Below are 23,635 nucleotides of genomic sequence, written 5' to 3'. Positions count from 1 at the left end.
TTTTATATTGAAATTATGCTTCACTGAACATTTTATTAGTAATAATTCTCTATTTAAAATGTATATTTCAGTAATGAAAAACAATTCACTAGGCTTGAAAGAAATCCAAATTATTTAAAATGAAAGAACTGTCTCTTTTAATTATGGTTGAGGTTTCTCTATCCAGACATGCAAAACACTTTGCAAAGAGTCCTTGAATTTTTTTCTTTAGAACTGTTTCAGATTTATGAATTATGCTGAAATTAGTAAGACAGTTCTCATATTTCCCAAACCCAGTTTCCCATATAATTAACATCTTAAATTGGTATGGCAGATTTGTTATAACGAATGAACAAATATTATCACCTCATCTAAAATAAAGTGTATATTTCATTCAAATTTCTTCAGTTTTTTTTCCTAATCCTCTTTTTCTGTTCTAGGACCCTCTTTAGGAAATCACTTCTTACTTAGTTGTCATGTCCTTGGGCTTCTCTTTGCTGTGATAATTTCTTGCTTTCCTTATATTTGAAGACCTTGACAGTTTTGAGGAGTACAAGTCTCAGACTTGTACAGACTTTTTCAGACTGTCCCTCAGTTGGGCTTTTTCTGATGTTTTCTCGTGATCAGAGCAGCTGAGAACGTTCTGAGAGGAAGACTAGAGGTGCAGTGCCGTTCTCGCCTGCGTCTGCTCAGTCGTGTCTGGCTCTTTGAGATCCTTTGGACTAGCGCGCTAGACTCCTGTCCATGATTTTCCAGGCAAGAATACTGGAGTGGGTTGTTAGTTCCTCCTCCAGGGGCTCTCCCTGACCCAGGGATCAACTTCCTTCAGCATAGCAGTAAATATTGGGCTGTGTGAAACCCGGGCTTGATTTGTCATGTCATTGCAATGAATACTGTCAGCAGGAGACATCACTTCTAATAAAGCAATGAAACGCTTCTGTACCATAGTTTGAACTAAACATCCCAATCTTTCACCATCCAATAACTGAAGAAAAGCAGATTCTATGTCCAGACTTAATTATCAGTTTTCAGCCTTGACTGCTTTTATCAATGCTAAAAGCATCCACCTGAAAAAAGGGAGAATTAATGTGAAAGTGAATTTGAAATTTTGAATACACTGTGCTATTAGCCAAATTAAAATGTATAAAATCAATTGCCCCAAATCCTAAAAAATGAAATAGATTGTTTCTATCCAATGTCAGAGTAAAAGCAACAGCTTATGGAGGAGAAACATCAAAAATGCAATCTCTTCCATGTCTGAGTTCTATGAAGTGAACAAAAGTACTGCCAGATGAAAAATGTAAAAATCCCAAATAAGCCATGGAGTCTCAAAGTGCTTCATATTGATTAAATTTCACCTTTGATTTAGCAACTTATTGACCAGAGACATATTAATGTGTCTTTTGTTACCCAAATGTTATTGGTCAAAGATGTTTCAATATTCAGTTACATAACAAATCATTGGCCACAGGCATTAGTTTCTGCAAAAATCCCCCAGTCAATAATGTAAGACATCTATCAAATCACATAGTCACTCTCTCCTTGATGCCCTCATTTATGTATCATTTCCTAAGTGCAGACTTCAATTTCTTAGAAAAATGTCATGGTGGGCATTCCCCAAACGTTTCTAGAATAAATGAAACCTCATCTCCACTCCATAGCAATATCAAAGATTTTCCTAATTAGTTGATTCCATATTAATGATCTCTCTTCAACAACTGTAGTAGTTATGTTGAAAATATTCACTTGATATTTCTCACATAAGGCTTTATGTTGTCATTTTATCATGTTTATGTACCTTGTTCCTCCATTGGATTGTAAGTTCCTTGAGGGCTAAAATTAGAATCTACAGACTCCTTACCTATAAGATAAGGATGATCATGTCTCTCCTGCAAGGTTTTCATGAAATAATGCCTGTGAAACACATAGCAGAGTAATTAACAAAGATAAATTGGCTAGTGATTTTCAGTTCCTCTCCATTTTTACTATTTTGCATTCCTCGCTGTTCCTATTATAGTGTCTTGCACATGGTAGGGGATGAATAAAGGTATGCTGATGCACTATGAGTTTCAAGTTCAAGGAAAAGTCAGTGTTGAGCAAAGATTAAAGGGCAAAGCCTAGGTATCAGTGGCTAACTTGAGGACACAGGAGTTCTATTCTTGACGCTGACTTCATCAAATGCGTTGAATATTTTGCTGCTGTCATTGCTCAAAACATTTTAAAACAAATTGTAAATGCATAATATTAATATGGTACTTTTAAGGTCACCAGAAAGCTAGACAGCATTTTCAATAATAGATGTTAAGAGGGAGAAGCTGGAATTCTGTCCAAATAGAAATGGAAATGCTGCTCCTACTCAAGGTTAGAAAGGTTGGGGTCAATAAGAAGAGCTTGTGTTTTATTTAGCAAGCAAGGAGGGTAAGAGATATTTTCAGCACCATGCAATGACCCATAAGCTCCAAAGTGCTGCCATGATATAGAAAACTGTAGCATACCACACAGTTAACTATCTTCATGTCCTCTCCACACTGTCTACCTCACAGGGTAAAATCTTCTTGTTCAATGGTATTTTTTTTATAATTTATTTATTTTTAATTGAAGGATAATTGCTTTACAATATTGGTTTGATTTCTGCTCGACATCAACATGAATTAGCCATAGGTGTACACATGTCTATTCAATTTCTGGAAGATGATGCTGTGAAAGTGCTGCACTCAATATGCCAGCAAATTTGGAAAACTCAGCAGTGGCCACAGGACTGGAAAAGGTCAGTTTTCATTCCAATCCCAAAGAAAGGCAATGCCAAAGAATGCTCAAACTACCGCACAATTGCACTCATCTCACACGCTAGTAAAGTAATGCTCAAAATTCTCCAAGCCAGACTTCAGCAATACATGAACCATGAACTTCCAGATGTTCAAGCTGGTTTTAGAAAAGGCAGAGGAACCAGAGATCAAATTGCCAACATCTTCTGGATCGTGGAAAAAGCAAGAGAGTTCCAGAAAAACATCTATTTCTTCTCTACTGACTATGTCAAAGCCTTTGACTGTGTGGATCACAATAAAATGTGGAAAATTCTGAAAGAGATGGGAATAGTGGACCACCTGACCTGCCTCTTGAGAAACCTATATGCAGGTCAGTAAGCAACAGTTAGAACTGGACATGGAACAATAGACTGGTTCCAAATAGGAAAAGGAGTACGTCAAGGCTGTATATTGTCACCCTGCTTATTTAACTTCTATGCAGAGTACATCATGAGAAACGCTGGGCTGGAAGAAGCACAAGCTGGAACCAAAATTGCTGGGAGAAATATCAATAACCTTAGATATGCAGATGACACCACCCTTATGGCAGAAAGTGAAGAGGAAATAAAAAGCCAATAAAAGTGAAAAAAAAAAAGCCAATGAAAGTGAAAGAGGAGAGTGAAAAAGTTGGCTTAACGCTCAACATTTAGAAAATGAAGATCATTGCATCTGGTCCCATCACTTCATGGGAAATAGATGGAGAAACAGTGTCAGACTTTATTTTTTTGGGCAACAAAATCAATGCAGATGGTGACTGCAGCCATGAAATTAAAAGACGCTTACTCCTTGGAAGGAAAGTTATGACCCACCTAGATAGCATATTCAAAAGCAGAGACATTACTTTGCCAACAAAGATCCATCTAGTCAAGGCTGTGGTTTTTCCTGTGGTCATGTATGGATGTGAGGGTTGGACTGTGAAGAAAGCTGAGCACCGAAGAATTGATACTTTTGAACTGTGGTGTTGGAGAAGACTCTTGAGAGTCCCTTGGACTGCAAGGAGATCCAACCAGTCCATTCTGAAGGACATCAGCCCTGAGTGTTCATTGGAAGGACTGATGCTAAAGCTGAAACTCCAGTACCTTGGCCATCTCATGCAAAGAGTTGACTCATTGGAAAAGACTCTGATGCTGGGAGGGATTGGGGGCAGGAGGAGAAGTGGATGACAGAGGATGAGATGGCTGGATGGCATCACCGACTCGATGGACGTGAGTCTGAGTGAACTCTGGGAGTTGGTGATGGACAGGGAGGCCTGGCATGCTGCGATTCATGGGGTCGCAAAGAGTGGGACACGACTGAGTGACAACTGATCTGTACACATGTCCCCTCCCTCTTGAACTTCCCTCTCCTCTCTCACTCTTTCCCACCTCTCTAGGCTGTTACACTTTGAGCTCCCTGAGTCATAGAGTGCTCAATGGGTTTTGATGAATTATTCCACCACTGGAGAAAATAGTGGGCCTGGATAGATAATTAGAATTTCATAACAAGAACTGCTGCTGCTGCTAAGTTGCTTCAGTCGTGTCCGACTCTGTGCGACTCCAGAGACGGCAGCCCACCAGGCTCTGCCGTCCCTGGGATTCTCCAGGCAAGAACACTGGAGTGGGTTGCCATTTCCTTCTCCAAACAAGAACTAAGGAATCATAATCAAATTTATACCATCCATAAAGTGCCACTTTTGTATTGCCCAAAACCTACTATAAATGAATATGATAAAGGAACTCTCATAAACATAAAAATGCCAGTCTCAGGAAAATCACGTGACATTTCTAAAAGAATTCGACTTTGGCAAAGTTATTGCTGAGGCTTAAGATCAAAAGGCTGAGGGCCACTGTTCTAGAAGACACTAAGAGAGGAGACATAATGAAGGAGAAAGGTGGTATCTGGGAGAAAAGTTAAAATGAAAGCAGGCACACAGAATCTGTGAGATGTATTTAAATCTCAGAACCAAACTAGCTCTCCAGGGGGAGCCGCTTTTCATCTTCTGAGTTGACACAAGCCTTTTGAAACCTCTGTGGCTTTGACCTTCCGTTATTGGCGAACACGGCCACCCGCCTTCACCCCTCACCTGGGCGTCTCGGATGCAATGCAGGGACGATGCCCTCGACCACTCTGCAATCGCGTGAGGCTTTTACTGCTCTCACTTCAAAACCAGCCAGATTGTGAGATGTAAGTCTTGCAAGAAAGTGAGAGATGTAATACATCAAAGCGGAGAAGAGATGCAATCATGCAGGGAATGATTTCAAAAACTTTAATGAAGCATTTAAAATAAACTCATTTGAAGGTAATTTAACAACACCACTTTTACAATTAAAAATACTATTTTAGCATGCAAACGTAGAACATTAGTCCCATGTCAGGATGGAAAATGAAGTGAAACTGTGGGATTTTTGAAACATGAAAGCCATCTCAGTAATTTCTCATCACTCCATGGTGCTCTTAGGCAGCTTAATGAAAAAAAATGAATTGATTTAAACAACATTTTGTTAGAGCAATGGGGTTTGAGGAATTAAATTAACTTGATAGTTAGTTATAAGAGCCAGGCTCGGAATTGGCATAAATTGTTACTAAAATTAATTTCTATCCTCTCCTAAGTTTTATTTGGGTATTTTTTTTTCCTATTTTTTCCCTAATGTATCAACCCAGTGTTTCAGCAATTGGCAGAATACCTCATCAGTCCTCTTTGATGGATTACCATTCGCTCAAAAATGTATATGTGAAGGCAGAATTATACTCTCTGGGCAAACAAACTGAACTCCAGCTGCTGCCCCTGGAATGGGGCAGCAGCTGAGTGTTCCCTTGAAAAGCGTCCTGGAATGACAAGGCGGCATGTGGAATAAGCCAAGACAGCAATTCTCAGTCTTTCCCCTCACCATGAAACAGATGACAAATCACATTCACAGAACACATCCACGGCTATACCTGGTTACAAATCTCAGCACCACTAAGACAGGCTGCAGGTTCCAGGCAATTCTGAACACACGGGCACATGCATATGCCTTTCTCTCCCACTCAACAGAGTATCAGAATGTCACTAAGTGAAAGCGACATTATTATAGACATTAATAGATATTAATAGATATTAACATGTCAGACAGCATCTCCCTGACATGCACATTTTGTGCTGCAAAGTATTGCTCTTTTTATAAGTTTGACTCTAGTTTTTTTAATACTAGCCTCAGTAAAGAATGCTAAAATCAGATTCTCTTTTAATAAGAATGATTTTTTATTGGTGTCAATAAAGAGGAGTAATGAATAGCTTGCTCCAAACACAGAATTTGCATCCTACACAAACTCTCCAAGATAATAATCCCCATTTTAAGGAGGAACAAAATAGGGTTCAGACTTGTCCAAGATTCTGCAGCTGGAAAATGGTAACTAGAAACTGATCAAAAGTTACGTCCACTGTGACTTAGTAGTCAAGTGTCACCGGTGTTCAAGGTCCCACGGAAGCAAAAAATCAAGACATGAATATGGTGTTTTCATTTTTTTTTCTCTCATGCAAAACTTTATGTTCCAAAGCACCATTCTCTTTCAGAACTCTTTTGGAAGGCCACCCACATATTCCCACCAGAATGCATTTGCTCAAGGATTGCCGCTATAAAGAAGGCCTTCCTGTTCAACTTATGAGTCACACGTGAAAATGTCTCATTTCCTCCAATCGTTCTATGATTATACAAACATAATTTTAAGATGGTATCTCCATCTTGCTCACCCACCTAATCTCTGTAGAAATGCTTCAATGAGGAGTCACAACAACACATTTCTAGCAAAGACAGTATTATTAAACATGCCTATCAACATCTGAGGAGACTATTTTGAAGGGCACAACAGATGTTCAAACTTTTAAATCTAATACATCTATTTTTTTTATAGTCTTTGCTTCTAGAGCAGTTTTAGGCTTGCAGAAATATTAAGCAGGCAGTACAGAAAATTCCCATACACTACCTTACCCCAACACATAGCTTTCCCATTCTCAGCAACAGCATTAGTGCTACACATTTGTTACAACTGATGAACAAATATTGATACCTTATTACTAAATAAAGTACATAGTTTACATTAGGGTTCATTCTTTATATTATACACTTCTGTGAATTTTGACAAATGCGTAGTGTCATATAGTTGTTAGAATGTGTATAGAAAAATTTCACTACCCTAAAAATCCCCTGGTGCTCCAGTTATTCATCCTTCCCTCTCTACTCCCAAGCCCCTGGCAACTACTCATCATAGTACTGTCTCCACAGCTCTGCCTTGCCCACAAAGTTATCTAGTTGAAATCACACAGAAGCCTTTTCAGACTGGTTTCTCTCACTTGTGCTCAGTCCCGGCCAACTCTTTGCAGCCCCATGGACTGTAGCACACCAGGCTCCTCTGTCCATGGAATTCTCCAGGCAAGAATGCTGGAGCGGGTTGCCACTTCCTACTCCAGGGGATGCTCCTGACCCAGGGATTGAACACGCATCTCCTGCATTGGCCGGCGAATTCTTTACCACTGGTGCCACCTGGGAAGCCCTCCCACTTAACCACATTCGTCTACGTTTATTCCATATCTTCTCATAGCTTTAGAATATCTATTTTTACTTCAGCAACATGTTAAAAAACAAAGTACAAAGATGTCTATTCTCCATCTTACATTTCAAAAAAGGAAGACATAGGAAAAAGACTGGAAGGGGATTGGCTAACATACATTAGGATCATGAGATTATGGTATGTGGTTTCTTTTGCCTATTTCTAGATTTTAATTTTTGAAATTTTATAAAGAAATCTTTCTTAAAATACTGTTCAAAAAAGCAAAGAAGAACATCAATCATTTCTTTATTATTCTTTTCCACTTGTTTGGCATTCTGTAATTAGTTAAACACTTTTTTTTTTTTTTTTGAACTGAGAGTCATATGTCTTTTTTTTTTTTTTTTTTTTTGAACTGAGAGTCAAAATTCTGTGCCTCCTTTGACTGAGATGGGAAGGCAAGGAGGAGATGAATACAAAAAAAGCAAGGAAAGAAAAACATTTTGGAAGAACTGACAGTATTTCAAGTATTCATAGTCCCCTTGTAGATTTGTAAATACTTATGGCCAAAGAACACACACTTCATGACAATGAATTAAATATAATTTAGACCTGCTTCCCTGGTGGCTCAGATGGTAAAGAATCTGCCTCCTATGCAGGAGCCTGAGTTCAATCCCTGGGTCAGGAAAATTCCCTGGAGAAAAGAATGGCAACCCACTCCAGTATTCTTGCCTGGAGAATCTCATGGACAGAGGAGCCTGGTGGGCTACAGTCCATGGGGTCGCAAAGAGACTAACACTTTCACTTTCACTTTAGTCCTGCAGCAACTCCAGTTTCAGGAAAATCACACCTCTCAGCCCAAACCAAGTAAAACCAGGTTCTCAACACAGCTGCTGTGCATGGAGCCCTTAGCATTCTTATGAGGCAGACATTCGACAGATGAGGTTGAACAAGAAAGTCAATTCACACCCAGATCTGACCCAAGAGCCTGCTTGCCTCTACTAAACACTGCTATAAGTTACAGTATGTAAAGCCATACACATTCTTGTCACCAGTTTTCCCTTCTTGGCCACAGCCAAGAGTTATCATGGAGGAACGCAGGGAGAGGTTCTGGGCTGAAGACCAGCACATAATTTAGTACCTGCCCAGAGGTTTCCCTTGCTAAATGGGAGGCTTAAATAATTATTGCATTTTAAGAGGCCATCGAAGAATATTCTTCAAAATCAAGGTTTCCTGCCTGGTTCAGCATGAAGGGCTTTGAGAACAATTAAAATCTCAGCTCCAACTCTCCATTTCACATGTAACTGCTTTTATCTTCAACTACTTTATCTATAAATTGAGAATCAAGTGAAAGCATTACTAAATAAGAAGCCACTCAATCCATCCTTTGGGCAGGGATGGAACTGTGAGGCTCAAAACATTTGGCACCAAGAGGCACTGCTGCCTTTGTTCCTGACTCCACCACGTGGTGGAGTGACCCTGGGCAAAATTCTTAACCTCTATGCTTCTGTTGCCTCACACACATAATATGGATAACAGTACTGTCTGGCCCCAGACAGTATCTTATTCAGGTTGACTTTAATGAGGCTATGTCTTTAAGAATTTGAAGGAGGGAGATTTAATAATCAACACAAGACATAGTAACTCAGAGACTGTGCCTATGATTAGAGTGAAGGTCATTCTATCAAAATGATGGCATAGCTGCAAGGACAGGAGATTTGCAAGTGATAATCACGTATTCAAGAGTGAAAAAGGTCAAAGTCATGGTGAGGAGGAGAGTACATTACCCAGTTGCCTTTAGAGTGTATATCCTAAGCTGCATAGTTTAGCAGTGGCTGGTTGCTAGAAAAGGACTCTGTCTTTGGCATAAGATAACCCCTCGATCAAATCCCGGTCTCACCACTTATCTGTGAATTCTTGAGAAATTTGCTAAAAGTTTCTAAACTTCTGATTCGGCATCTATAAGATAAGAAAAACAAGATCACACCATCCCTCTCACCCTGGTAGAGTTGTTTTGAGTATCAAACTGGAAGAACTAACACAGGTAAATTACCTAGAAAATGACTGGTTGGCCTAGCATAAACATTTATTAGTTTTTTGCCTCTTTGTGAGGGCTAATTCTGCCAAGAGGAAAAGATAAAAGACTCACAAAAATCTACCCCGACAGGAAAAATGATTTCACCACATTTCTATCTTCTCTGTTCACATTGAGAGTAACCCTGAGGCATGTATTTAATAAAGACACAGGAAGGAACTGGCTAACCAATTTACTCTGACCCTGTGTGATCTCTCTTGCACCACCATATCAATCAGTCTTCTCGGCCTTACTTTTCTGATTAGGATACACTCCTTCTCAACAGATTTCCATTCCCGCATTTTTCCTGCACCATCTGTAGGTCAGGAGACCCAGAGAACAGGGAACACTCTGAATTTTGGTTTTCTTTTATGGAACCAACTCTCCAGTGACTCTTGCTTTCACACCAGGGGAAAATTCGCCCTTGGCTCCAGAAACTCTACTCAGTTCCCATCAAACTTACATGTTAATTGAACCCAGTTGAGAGGTGGACCATAAAGAAGGCTAAGCACAGAAGAATGATGCTTTCCAACTGTGGTGCTGGAGAAAACTCTTGAGAATTTCTTGGACTGCAAGAAGATGAAGCCAGTCAGTCCTAAAGGAAATCAACCCTGAATATTCATTGGAAGGACTTTTGCTGAAGTTGAAGCTCCAATACTTTGGCCACCTGATGAGAAGAGCTGACTCATTGGAAAAGACCCTGATGCTGGGGAAGACTGAGGGCAGGAGGAGAAAGGGGTGACAGAGGATGAGATGTCTAGATGGCATTAGCAATTCAATGGGCATGAGTTTGAGCAAACTCCGGGAGATGATAAAGGACAGGGAAGCCTGGCATGGTGCAGTCCATGGAGTCCTAGAGAGTCAGACACGATTTAGCAACTAACAACAACAACAAATTTGAAACTCAACGTGTAAGCAAACTCATCTGTTAGCATTACCTGTTGGCAGCCTTCTTGCTGAAGCCCCAACCCATCTACATGGGTTTCTGCTCAGGTCACCTGCATCTGGGCAACAATGCCTAGTAGTGAACTATAACCAGTGGTCAGAGGAGAATGACAATTCACAGGTCTTTCTCAGTCTCCTCTTTCAATATTGTATCCTATTCACTTCCTTCATATTGTGTCAGAACCTCTTTATCTAAGACCAGTTTTCCCACCTGTTGCCAAGAACTATTCTTAACAGACTAGACATGAGTTTCTCTTGAACATCTAAAGTTAAGCTATTCAACTTCACACACATTAGGATGGTTACTATAAAAAAAAAAAAAAGAAAAGAAAAGAAGTAACAATTGCTTGTGAGGATGTACAGCCCCTATAAAAAAATAGCATGGAGGTTTCTTAAAAATTAAAGATAGAATTACCACATGCTCCAACAATTCCATTTCTGGGTCTATACCTAAATGAATTGAAAGCAGGATCTTGAAGAGATGTTTGTACACCTATGTTCATACCAGCATTATCCACCATGGCCAAAACACAGAAGCAATTCAAGCGTCCATCATGGATTGAATAAATTTAAAAATGTGGTTTGCTGTTGTTGTTCAGTCACTAAGTTGTATCTGACTCTTTGTGACCCCATAAACTACAGTTTATGGACTATTATTCAGTTTCAAAAGGAAAGACATTCCAACACATGCTACAACATGCAAGAAACTTAAGGACATTAAAGCTAAATAAGTGAAAGTGAAAGTCACTCAGTTAAGTCTGACTCTTTGCAAATGGACTATACAGTCCTTGGAATTCTCCAGGCCAGAATACTGGAGTGGGTAGCCATTGCCTTCTGCAGGGGATCTTCCCAACCTAGGGATCAAACCCAGGTCTCCTGCAATTGCAGGTGGATTCTTTACCAGCTGAGCCACAAGAGAAGTCCAAGAATACTGGAGTAGGTAGACTTTGCCTTCTCCAGGGGATTTTCCCAACCCAGGAATCAAACAGGGGTCTCCTGAATTGCAGGCAGATTCTTTACCAACTGAGCTATCGGGGAAGCCCTAAACACGCCAGTCACAAAAAGACAAAAGTTGTTTGATTCCACTTATGTGAGATACCTAGAGTAGTCAAATTCACAGAGACAGAAAGGGGTTTCTGGGACTAGAGAGAGACAGGAAGGCAGGATTCTCACTTACTGGGTAATTTAATTTTGCATGATGAAAAGAGTTCTGGAAATCATACAACAATGTTAATGTACTTAATACTACTGAGTTGTATACTTAAAAATGGTAAATCGAATGTGTATTGTACCACAATAAAATTTTTAAATTTTTTTTAAGTAATCTATTTAATTTGCCAGCGGATCACTTTTCCCCTGTGCTAACCATAAGCAACACTGCCTCACTGGAGCATAAAGTGGTCTACCACTCATCCTGAGGGCATTCCCACAGGCCAGGCAGCTGGAACCACTGCTGGTTCAGTGGTTTTGACTCACAGGCTTCTGCAAGAGAAATAAAGTGCCACTGAAGAGAGAATAAAAGTTACAGAAAGAATTCATGCCATTGGTGAAGTTAAAGAATGTTCAAGAATGAGACCAGAATCAGAAACCTACAAAAAAGGATAGTAAGGTGTTGCTCACAAAAGGTATTAAAGGAGAATGAAGAAGAACTTTGCAGACACACTGAGAAAAAGAGAGAGGCTCAAGAGAAAATGAGCTTCCTGATAAAGGAGGAGGCGTGCTCAATTAATTACGCCTTTGAAATACTGAACTCATTCCTTAATGCTATCGCAACCCTGAAGAAAAAGAAAAGACATTTGTGCAAGTTAGAAGTAATGGAGCCTGAGAGGAACTAGCTGTCCATCAAGACCAATAAAGGGAATGTTTAGAGAACTGGAAAAATGCACATCAACAGGTCCCAAGACCCTCACTTATGGGCAGTTTATTGAATTAGCACTGAGAACTTCTCTTCTAAAAAGAAATATAAACACCTTCAGAAAGATCAGGGGAGTAGCAAAGCGAAGGGCACAACCTAAATTAGAAACACCTTGAAATTGCAGACTTCTAAGTATGAAGGCTCTGATAATAGAGACAATAGATATACATATCAAAGCCCTTATTAAAATAAATACTGCCAGAAGCTGCAGAGATTTTTTTTTTAATCAAATTGATCAAATAAGAATGTTCATTGTTGAAACTCTTATAAATCTTCTCTTATATATTTTATATAGTAACCGAACAAGGGGGGCAAGTCACTTTCGAGTTTAATTTTGAGTTCAATTCACTCCTCTTCATGTTTTAAAGAGTTTTTGGAAGAATTGAACACACATAAAATTAGAAAAGTACTGAGCAAAGTATCTGGTGTGCCAGAAACAGCAATCACTATTGATCATCATTATTATTATTCTGTTTAGAATTGATCAATTACTCCATCTCTTTCTCTTTTTTAATTAATTTATTTTTTATTGAAAGATAATTACAGAATTTTGCTGTTTTCTGTCAAACCTCAACATGACATTTCTCCAGAGAAGACCTACAGATGGCTAACAAACACATGAAAAGATGCTCAACATCACTCATTATTAGAGAAATGCAAATCAAACTACAAGGAGATATCACCTCATACAGGTCAGAATGGCCCCCATCTCTTTCTTAAGTCTTCATTTCCTGTTGACACTTTTGCTCTTTGAACCTCCTTCCCTAAAGTGTCATTGTGCTCATCTGGCATAGTGGCTGAGTGGGCTTAGGTTTCATCAGGTTCAAATCCCACCTTACGCACTTACTAATTATATGGCCTGGGTAAGTCATTTGACTTTTCTGCATCTCTGCTTCCTCAACTACAAAATGGGGTAAATGAGACCTAACTTTCAAGGTTAACTATGAGGACTAAGTGAGACTATCTATATAAAGGACTTTGCATAGCAGAGTCATACAAGCACTCATGAAAGGGGAGTTATTATTGCTGTTATAACAATATATTTCTTGATTTTATAAAAGTGAAGCTCTTCCTTTGTGAAACGAGGCTGGTCTATGTGTCCTCAAGGTAAAGGAGTAAGTTGAAAGCTATATTCCCTGACCTAATACTGTTGTTGAAATAGTTGTAGCCACGCATTCTGGGAAACAAACTCACTTAGAAGGACAATGCAGATAGTGGAGTGCAGTTTATTACACCAGGGGGTCCAAGGCAGAGTCTCCTCTTAGCCAAGGATCCTGAACAGTTTTTGTGAAAACCTTAAATACCCTAAGTGTACACGCCCAAACCCACCTCCCCAAATTCCCTGAAACTAGTCTGAACAAAGAAAAAGAAAGATACAAAGTTCACCCAGGATTCATATGCCTTAAACCTAGGTAGTTAACAGTGGACAATTATCAATAGGCCTGTGGTCAAACCCCAATAAGCATAATAGAATTTATGATTCTCTTCAGTTACACAGATAATTAGGGTATTCTTTTAGGCTGGAGAGTCTAGGTAGGAGCCCTGGGGCTCTTCCATCCGGGGGGTCTGGTTTTCCACTGGTATGTCGTTTCCATGGATACTGGGCATAGAGCTCAAAGTCCACAGTCCAGCCAAAGATGGAGTCCTGCTTCCAAGATGGAGCCTGTTCTGTCTGTTTCCTCCTTCAAACTCTCACCTAAGAGTTTATGCCTTCTTTCTCAAACTAGAGGTAAAAATAAAAATTGCTTTTTAATAATATTAATAGAAGCTGTGGGGGTGGTAAGTCATTTGTAATTCAGAATAAAATTGAAACTCAAATGTTTTGCTCCAAACAGCTATTAAAATTAGTACAAAGAAAAGGTAGATTTTAATGAGGGAGGAAAAAGTCATGAAAGATGACGTGGCTGGCTCTAAATATGCAGAGGAGGATTCCTGAGAGCACAGACCAGCATGGGGTCAGAACAGGAATGAAAGGAGAGGCCAGAGGAAAACAACAGGGGTTCCCATTCATTTCTCCACCAACCCGTCCAATTTTTCAACCCCATGTATTATTTAGCATCTACTACATGCAGTGTCTAAGGCCATAAATATCTAAGGACGCAGAGAGACTCCCCCTGTGTGGAGGGCGTCCACAGTGTACCGGGGTAAATAGGCCGGATAAGCACAGGGCAGTGTCTCAATGCTCTCATCTCAGTGCATATCCAGTTTTGTCAAAACAGAGTGACAGGATGAAGATGAGGGTTAAAGGTGGAAGGCTAAGGATTAAGTCATTGAGTAGATCCTGGAACAAGTGTCACGGGGACCATCTCTCTCCAGCCTCAGTAGAGGAGAATCTGGGAGGGGTGTATCTCAGGCAGCAGGAATGGAGGCATGAAAAAGCAGGGCCTTTTGGAGACCCACAGGTAATTCTGTATGAGTCTAGCATCGTCCAATTAAGAGAAAGAGGAAAGGGAGAGGGACACACACCAAATAGATAGGAGCCAAAATGGACACATTGACTGGTTTTTAAGCAAAGAAGTGGCACCACTGTATTGGTCTTTTAAAAGGAAGAGTCTAAATGTCTTCTAAATTACTAACTAGAGGGAGTCATGTGTATGCGCGTGTATTAAGTCACTTCAGTTGTGTCTGACTCTTTGCGACCCACGGACTGTAGCCCGCCAGGCTCCTCTGTCCATGGGATTCTCCAAGCATGAATACTAGAATGGGCTGCCAGGCCCCCCTCCAGGGGATCTTCCTAATCCAGGGATCTAACCCGTGTCTCTTATATCTCCTGCATTGTAGGCAGGTTCTTCCCAGAGCCACCTGGGAAGCCCAGAGGGCATCATCAAGAATGTTAAATCAAGATGTTAAAGTGCTTCAAGAAATGCCAACAACGTGAACCAAGGCAGTGGTAGTGATAATGGAAAATAGACACATTATAGGAACTAGAATTGTTTTAATTTTTTTAACTTTTTATTTTATACTGGGGTATAGCTGATTAACAATGTTTTGATAGTTTTGGGTGGACAGCAAAGGGACTCAGCTATACATATACATGTAGCCATTCTCCCCCAGACTCCCCTCAATCCAGGCTACCACATAGCATTGAACAGAGTTCCCTGTGCTATGCAGTCAGTCCATGTTGGCTATCTGTTTTAAATACAGCAGTGTGTACATGTTGATTCCAAACTCCCTAACTATCCCTCCTATTGTTTCCTTCTGGCAACCATAAGTTCATTCTTATGTCTGAGAGTCCGTTTCTGTTTCATAAATAAGTTCATTTGTATCATTTCTTTTCAGATTCCACATATAAGGGATGTCCTATGATATTTCTCCCTCTCTGTCTGACTTACTTCACTCAGCATGACAATCTCTAGGTTCATGGGAGCCAGAACTCATAGAACTGCTGATGGCTTATTTGCAGAAGGAGTGTAGAATGATGTTGACGGTTCTGCTTTGGGAAACTTCAGTGATGACACTGAAGTCAGAAAGGCTGAAGAAAGAAGGTAGTCAGAGGGCAAGCCCTGCAGACAAGCAAAGAGCTAGCTTCCAGCTGAACTCAGCTCATCTGAAGGATGGGGGAAAAAAGGCTGTAACAATTGCCAAAAAAAGTGTTTTATTATTTTCATTTGACATATTAATAATCTGAATATGATTCAATATTTCACCTGCTTCCTTTAACTGAAGATTGACAGTGCAGTGCAGAAATGGCATCAATCAGAGCTCTATACACTTTAATGAGCTTTAAGAAAACTGCTAAATAAGTGCCAATGCCTCTCAACAGCTGGAACACTCACTCCTAACCATTAATAAGGTATTTCTGTGGGTAAACCCAGGAAAGTTGAGAAGGCCCTTTCAGTTCATTTCTGTTGCTCAGTCGTGTATGATTCTTTGCGACCCCATGAATCGCAGCATGCCAGGCCTCCCTGTCCATCACCAACTCCCGGAGTTCACTCAAACTCATGTCCATCGAGTCGGTGATGCCATCCAGTCATCTCATCCTCTGTCATCCTCTTCTCCTCCTGCCCCCAATCCCTCCCAGCATCAGAGTCTTTTCCAATGAGTCAACTCTTCGCATGAGGTGGCCAAAGTACTGGAGTTTCAGCTTTAGCATCATTCCTTCCAAAGAAATCCCAGGGCTGATGTCCTTCAGAATGGACTGGTTGGATCTCCTTGCAGTCCAAGGGACTCTCAAGAGTCTTCTCCAACATCACAGTTCAAAAGCATCAATTCTTCGGCACTCAGCTTTCTTCACAGTCCATCTCTTACATCCATACATGACCACTGGAAAAACCATAGCCTTGACTAGACGAACCTTTTTTGGCAAAGTAATGTCTCTGTTTTTGAATATGCTGTCTAGGTTGGTCATAACCCTCCTTTCAAGGAGTAAGCGTCTTAATTTCATGGCTGCAATTACCATCTGCAGTGATTTTGGAGCCCCCAAAAATAAAGTCTGACACTATTTCCACTGTTTCCCCATCTATTTCCCATGAAGTGATGGGACCAGATGTCTGCGGGTAAACCCAGGGAAGGGAGAAGGCCCTTCTCAGATTATCCCAGTGAATGTTCTGCCCCTAAAGTTGATCAGAATCTAAAAGAAGTCACAGTATTAATGTCATACTCAAATGACAAAACATCTATAGTGGGCAACAAGCAATCAAGAATACCATGATAAGACCCCTAAGATCTTTGGGGATTTACAGAAAGAGACCAGAATCCCAGATACCATGTGTGTGTGAAAGTTGCTCAGTCATGTCCAACTCTTCATTTACTGAAGTTTACTATGAACACAGACCTATACTAAATTTTTAACATCTACTATTGCAGTTAATTCTCATTACCACCACCCTGTGTAGTGAATATATTTTTTTAAGATAAGTTTTGATGTGGACATTTTTGCAGTTTTTATTGAATTTGTTACAATATTGCTTCTGTTTTACATTTTGGATTTTGGGGTCATGAGGCACATGGGATCTTAGCACCCCAACCAAGGATCAAACTAGTACCCCGTGCATTGGAAGGCAAAGTCTTATTAATAACTACGGAATTGCCAGGGAAGTTGGTGAATATATTCTTGCCATTCTCATTTTAGACATGAGGAAACCAAGGCTCAAAGAAAAGAAGTGATTTCCCAAAGTTTCACTGCAAGTGGCAGAGCCAAGATTCAAGCAGAATCTCTTTGCTGCCAAGACCAGTTCTCTTAACCACTATGTAAGAATGTCTTCACAACTTTATCATGCCACACTCAATTTTTAAGTTTGTCAGGAAAACCCTAAAATATGTGTCAGCTTTGCTCAAAAACTTCTATAAATCAGGTTCAACTCTTCTTTTGGGTCCGAAGACTTGATCATTCATTAAGCCCACCCAGAGACAAGCTGCCAATAAACATGTAATCCCAGGCACAGGTTTACACTTTGGTATTGAAACTATAAAGACAGATAGATAAATATTATTACTTAGAGTCCTACAACTCTCTCATACTAAATATTTCTGTAATATTTCCTCTGGGCTTCTCTCAGCAGTGATGTGTTTTTTTTAGTATTCCTCCAATTTTGGCCACTTTCATCTGTTCTGAATAGAACAATGTTATTCTCAATCAGTCAAAACGTCACTTCCTTTTACAGCCAAGGTTCTGAACAATGATACTAAATAATATAAATGATGTTATGCATTTGATGACTGTTTTATGCTTTCTGCAGCCTCTTCTGGGACAAGACACTCAGGCTTCCCCTGTAAATCTTGCCAGCTCCCCAGATCTGCTCCCACTATCAGCTTCTCCCCTGGAAAATTTAAATCTCTGCTTAAAACATTAACTTCTTCTTCATTTAATTATTTTTTATTGCTAAGGGTTTCCAGCTGACTTTATGGCCCTGGGATGATTAATTTTTAATGCCTTTCTATCTTTCTTCTTTGACCAACTCCCTCCATTTTCAATTTGAATGCAATTGTACCTTTCTCAAAAGCATTTGCCTCTTGCTGGTTTGCATATTTCGGGGAGTCGGAGGTGGCTGATGCAGAGTGGAAGGCAGCATTCCTGCAGAGAATAACTGAAAGATAGAAAGCAACTCTGTGCCTTTCCTGTAAGTCTTGTTGACAGCAAACTCTCTAGCATCAGTAAATCTGCCAGTTCTAGGTCCTGGCAGACAATAAATTCCCTGAGAGGGTTACCGTGCTAAATTCTGTCATTGTCATGCACAAGGTATGGATTGAGTCATATCTTTCAAACTACTGAACATTCATTGGGGAAAACATATATCCCTTTAAAAACATACCTTAAAGGCAAGTCATACCTTCTCCCAACCCCGTTCTCAAAAAACAAAACTGAAAGAAATAGGATTTGTTTTGCAAGTCAAAAAGTCCCCGGCTTTTTATATTCACCCAGTATATGGCTATTTAAATGTTGCAGAACATTTAATGACATGGAAAAGATGTTCACTATATATTTGGTGGAAGAAAACAAGCTGCAAAGCAGAGAGTAGGGTATAATTTCTAAAGGTATATTTATGCATAAAAATACTGAGGTTATTAATAATAATTCTCTCTAGGGATGATAGAAATAAATGTTTATTTTTGTTCTTTGCTTCTCTGTGATTTCTAAGTTTTCTATATGAGTATGTATTGCTTTTATAATTAAAAAATAAGAGCTATAATTTAAAATAGAAGTTCCTTGCATTTAGGGTGATAATTGCAATTAAATAAAGAACCAGAGACCAAATCCTTGAGAGTGTGTAAAGGAGAAATGGGAGATGCTCAAAATTAATAATAATATTTATCAGTATATTAAGGACAATGGTAGGAATATCATCTTCCTAACTCTCCAGGTTGTAAAAGTTTTACAAACCTTTTACAAGCTTGAAAACTGGGGCTCAGTAAAGTTACATAAAGTGCCCAAATCTGCACAGATTAGGCTCAAGATTGACAAATTTCAGATCCCCATGACTTCAAAATGCACACAATTGTCACAGTGCCATACTGCCTGAACAGCAGTACATTTCTACACACAATTGAGCTACCCCAATAGATTCATTTATTTTATACAGGAGACGTATCGACTCCCAGCCCCAGTGCTAAATCAAGAGCAGGTTTCTAAACCATTTTTATTCTTGCTTTTAAAAAATATATGTGCAAGTGTAGAATAATATATTCTTTCCATTACAATTTATGAGCATGTCATAGTTTATGATGCATTTTTCACATCCATTAGTCTCCCTAACTATTTGATTTATTCACTAGGTAACTAAAATATCGTCAAACTATACTTAAAATATTTAACAACCTGTGCAGAAAAATAAATATATATATAAATCAAAAATGAAAACCTCTGCTTCTATTTTGTCGACATAAACCAAAATATATATATTTATAGAACTGGTTAGCAGGTGACATAAATTGAAATGAAAGTTGTTTACCTGATTAATAATTTCTTCTAATACTATAAATTATTGATACTACCCTGTGTTGGATGAGGCTGTCACTAGCTATCATCATGTAGCCTCCATCTGTTTAGCCACAATTTGACAGAAACTCTGCTGAATGGATGATCATTAGGTCATGAGTAGTCAAGGAATGTCTATTATCATCAACAGTGTGTTATTTATGGTGACGATTCTTCTCTCAGCTTCCTTGAAGTAACAGCAATTCCATTCAAATTCTTTGCTAGGTCTCATAATAAGGTCTAAATGCTTTCTATAGTCAATGGCTCTATGATCAACTAAGTCACCAAAAACATTTGATGACTTGTATTACGTATTTTAATAGGTTGAATTTAAGCCTTTCAACTTATGTGCTTGAATCCTAATTATGCTACTCTTAATTTTAAAAACCTGTTTCCACATCTGTGAAATGGGGATTATGATGCTTCCTACAGAACTTAAATGTCATTATACATGATGCCTGGCACAGAAACCCTGTTAAACATTAGCTTTCCTTTTTATTAAAAGGAATATAGTCAGTACCCATGCTAGATGGGCATTCCACAGATTTTCAAAAACTGAGCTCATTGAATGAAAATGCAGTTTATGCCTCATGGCTCCCTCCCTCCCCACAGCCTCTCTCTTATCTCAGAAGTGACCGATGTGCAGGGAATCAGCAGTGTCTGTCCATCGTTACATTGTCCACTATTTCTGTCACCACCCCATCCTCCCACTCTTGCAATCTCTCCAAGTCTCTTACACCCCAAATCCCATAGATATTTCAGTTCTTATCAGCAGAAATAGAAAGGAGACTCCAGAGTAAGACACCCTCTGCTGCAGAGACCCACAGCTTCGCCTGGGATCCAGCACGGAGGGAGGGAGTACTAGCTTATAAAGTGGTAAGCACCCCTGCAAGAACTCTATTTCCCCTGTGTGTGTGTGTCTGTGTGTCTGTGTGTGCTAATTAGCTTCAGTCTTGTCCAATTCTTTGCGACCCCATGAACTGCAGTCCAGCGGGCTCCTCTGTCCATGGGATTCTTTATGCAAGAATACTGGAGTGCGTAGCCATGTCCTCTTCCTTCCCAATCCAAGGATTGAATCCATGTCTCTTATGTCTCCTACCAATGTCTAAGCTTGCTCTAGCAAGGATGAAATGCAGGGGAAAAAACCAGGGGATAGGAGCCATAAATAATAGTAAATGAATGGGCAGGGCCGTGTTCCAACAAAATTGAATTTAGTTTGTCAGGCCCTAGGCCCTAACAGATGTCCAATGCACAACAGATACGAGTGAGTGCCTAGTGAGGCACTTGTGTTTAGCTGCTAAGCTGAGTCCAGCTCTTTTGTGACTCCATGCACTACAGCCCAGCAGGCTCCTCTGGTCATATGATTTCCCAGGCAAGAATACTGGAGTGGGTTGCCATGCCCTCTTCCAGGGGATTTCTCGCTCCAGGGATCGAACCCCGTCTCCTGCACTGGGCAGGGTTCCTCTTAATTTTGAAGGAAGAGCAGAATCCGGCTCTGTTGACAGAGCTTTTATCCTCACCCCTTACAAACTGAAATACAAAGCTTGAAGTGGAGGGAGTACAAATTTGCATAAGACCAAAAAGACCTTCTGGGAAATAAAATGTCAAGACCTTTCAAACTTTCTTCCAGGTTCAAAGTTATTGAAACATCTAAATATTTGAGGGGAAGATAGAGGGTGTCCCTGACCAAAGCCTATGGACAAGAAAGCTCTACCAAGCCCCCTGAGATCAAAATCACCATGAGTGAGAGGGAGGATATTGTTTCTGGATTTGCCAAAAAGCTAATCCCAAACCATGCATTCTGATAACATGATGTCTTTATAATCCTCAGGCAATGCGTTGGGCTAATTGAAAAACCTGGCTAATAAAGTGCTATTCCGCTGAGTCAGTGTTGGCATGAGGTACCCACATCTAAACATGACAGGGGGTGTGGGTTTTTCTTCTAATCCCCGCTGTGCTATGCCACAAGCCAGCTTCTCCTCAATCTCTATGGGCCGGACCTTGCAGGACCTGGTGGTTTTATGAAGCACCAGAGATCAGTAAAAAACAATAAGCCTTTGGAGAGAGAGACAACTTGGACTCACCATCTGGAATCAGCTGGCACCCCAGGATTCTTGGACCCACCATGAGAAGAGCATCCTCTGAGGAAAAGACTACATTTCTTGCCACTCTGAGCAGATGGAATCCTGAATATTGCATAATTATGCATCCTTTTCAAATGACATCTATTTGTCCTAACAGACTAAAGATGATGTTCCCTCTAATTACAAATTTAGCAGTAAATTTTTACAGGAAAGGATGAATAAATGAATGAAAGCTGGAGCAGAATACCTATGCCTGAAGCAGAATTCCACATCTTTGGCTTCCAAAAACTCTCAATCAAATGTCCCTGAGAACTTCCTCAGATCTGACTTCCCACACAAACCTTGCATGATTTTGTGCACCGTGATGTGAAGTACACGGCAGTCTGGTTACATGAGAGTTGACACGAGCTAACAGCTTTTCAAAATTTCTTTTTCACCCTTGATGAGCACAAGTTCACAGTCCATAGGTCCCTGCAATCCAAATATCCCCACGGAAACACTTTCGGTATATCACTCAGGCTCTTCCTCCGAAGCTGTCAGGACCAAAGCAGTGACAGCGTTAGGTTTCATTCCAGTGCACCTGTTAGGTGTAACCCAATTGTTTTACTCAGTAACCACTAAATCTGTCAGTCAATCTTCACAGGTTTTTCTGATCTGCACCCCCCACGCTAATACCCCTCTAGCCTCCAGCAACCAGAAGAAATTTTACCAAGCTCTGTCAAAGGGAACCATTATATAAATATTAAAAGACTGAAGGGCTGATCAGAACAGACATTTGATATCATAGGATTTGTAAATTGACTTACGCACTGTGTGATATGTGACAAGGCATCAAGAGGCAATAACCATTTTGCAGGGGAGGATCATAAACCCATCATGTGCTCTACCCCCACGTGCATATGAGACTACTCTGGTGCCGAAAAGTGATGCTATCACCTCGTCCAAAAGAGCTAATGCATTTCTAACTTTACTATGAATGTTGTCTTTTAATAGGCCCCCCTCTAAAAAAGAGTTTCATTTTTTGTTGACATTTCCAATATGATCATTTACACAGCTGGAGAGAAGTAAGTTCTCCAAGAGCTGCACTGTAATTTTGATGTTCTGTACCCCAAAATTCCTGAAACCAGCATTTCCAGGGGACTAAGCTTCATTTTAATCACCAGTGTCCTTACTCCTATCGGTTGCTTCTTGCCATTTGAACACTCATCTGTTTTTACAGGGAGTCATATGAAAGGCCATTCTGTGACACAGCAGTCCAAGAGCTCCCAAGAGGACATCAAGGCATCTATTCAGGACAGGTATGTAATCATGCAAAGGGTGCTGCTGGCCAAGCATCTCTGATGTAGGCAAAATCATGCCTTCTTGGCAGAACACTGACAGCTCTCAGCAATATGTCCTATCTATGCTGGTGTTTTGACAGTTTCAGTTTTATCGAAGTAAGTGTATACATGGGTATCCACGTAAGTTGTTTGATCCTGGGCAAGTCACTGCATCAGAAGATCCAGTGGGGAAGCCCCCAGTAAGTACCAGGGGTGTTGATACCTGCCATTCCATCTAACCAGATGTGGGTAGTGTCGAATGAGGAAGTGGATTTTTTTTTTTTTTAATTTTTGGATGATTTTCTTTTTTTTTTTTAATTTTATTTTTTAACTTTACAATATTGTATTGGTTCTGCCACACACCAAAATGAATCTGCCACAGGCACAGGAAGTGGATTTAATTGCAGTTTGTAAATTCTACAAAGAAAGCAAATAATAGAGAGAGTGGAGGTTCTAGAGCCAAAAATCTGGGTCAGAATCCTGTTGTATAACCAAAGCCATTACTTCATCTCTCTGAGCCTCGAGTCTCCTATCCAGAAGGGGACAATAATAATCGTCGCACAGGGTTCTTGTAAGCAACTGCATTGTGTGGTGCAGA

At 40.0% G+C, this 23,635-nt stretch overlaps 1 protein-coding gene across 1 annotated transcript in view; it reads right to left on the bottom strand.

Moving 5' to 3' along the window:
- Window positions 1–13,075: 13,075 nt before the first annotated feature.
- LOC129629324 (uncharacterized) overlaps window positions 13,076–23,635 on the bottom strand; it is a 138,950-nt gene continuing 128,390 nt past the window's right edge. Inside the window, exon 3 of the transcript XR_008703152.1 lies at window positions 13,076–13,943. The gene's annotated coding sequence lies outside the window, so the exon portion shown is untranslated. The remainder of the gene's footprint in view (window positions 13,944–23,635) is intronic.

Source organism: Bubalus kerabau, chromosome 15 (assembly GCF_029407905.1).
Source record: "Bubalus kerabau isolate K-KA32 ecotype Philippines breed swamp buffalo chromosome 15, PCC_UOA_SB_1v2, whole genome shotgun sequence".
Taxonomy (NCBI): domain Eukaryota; kingdom Metazoa; phylum Chordata; class Mammalia; order Artiodactyla; family Bovidae; genus Bubalus; species Bubalus kerabau.
This window is presented reverse-complemented; position numbering and strand designations above follow the sequence as displayed.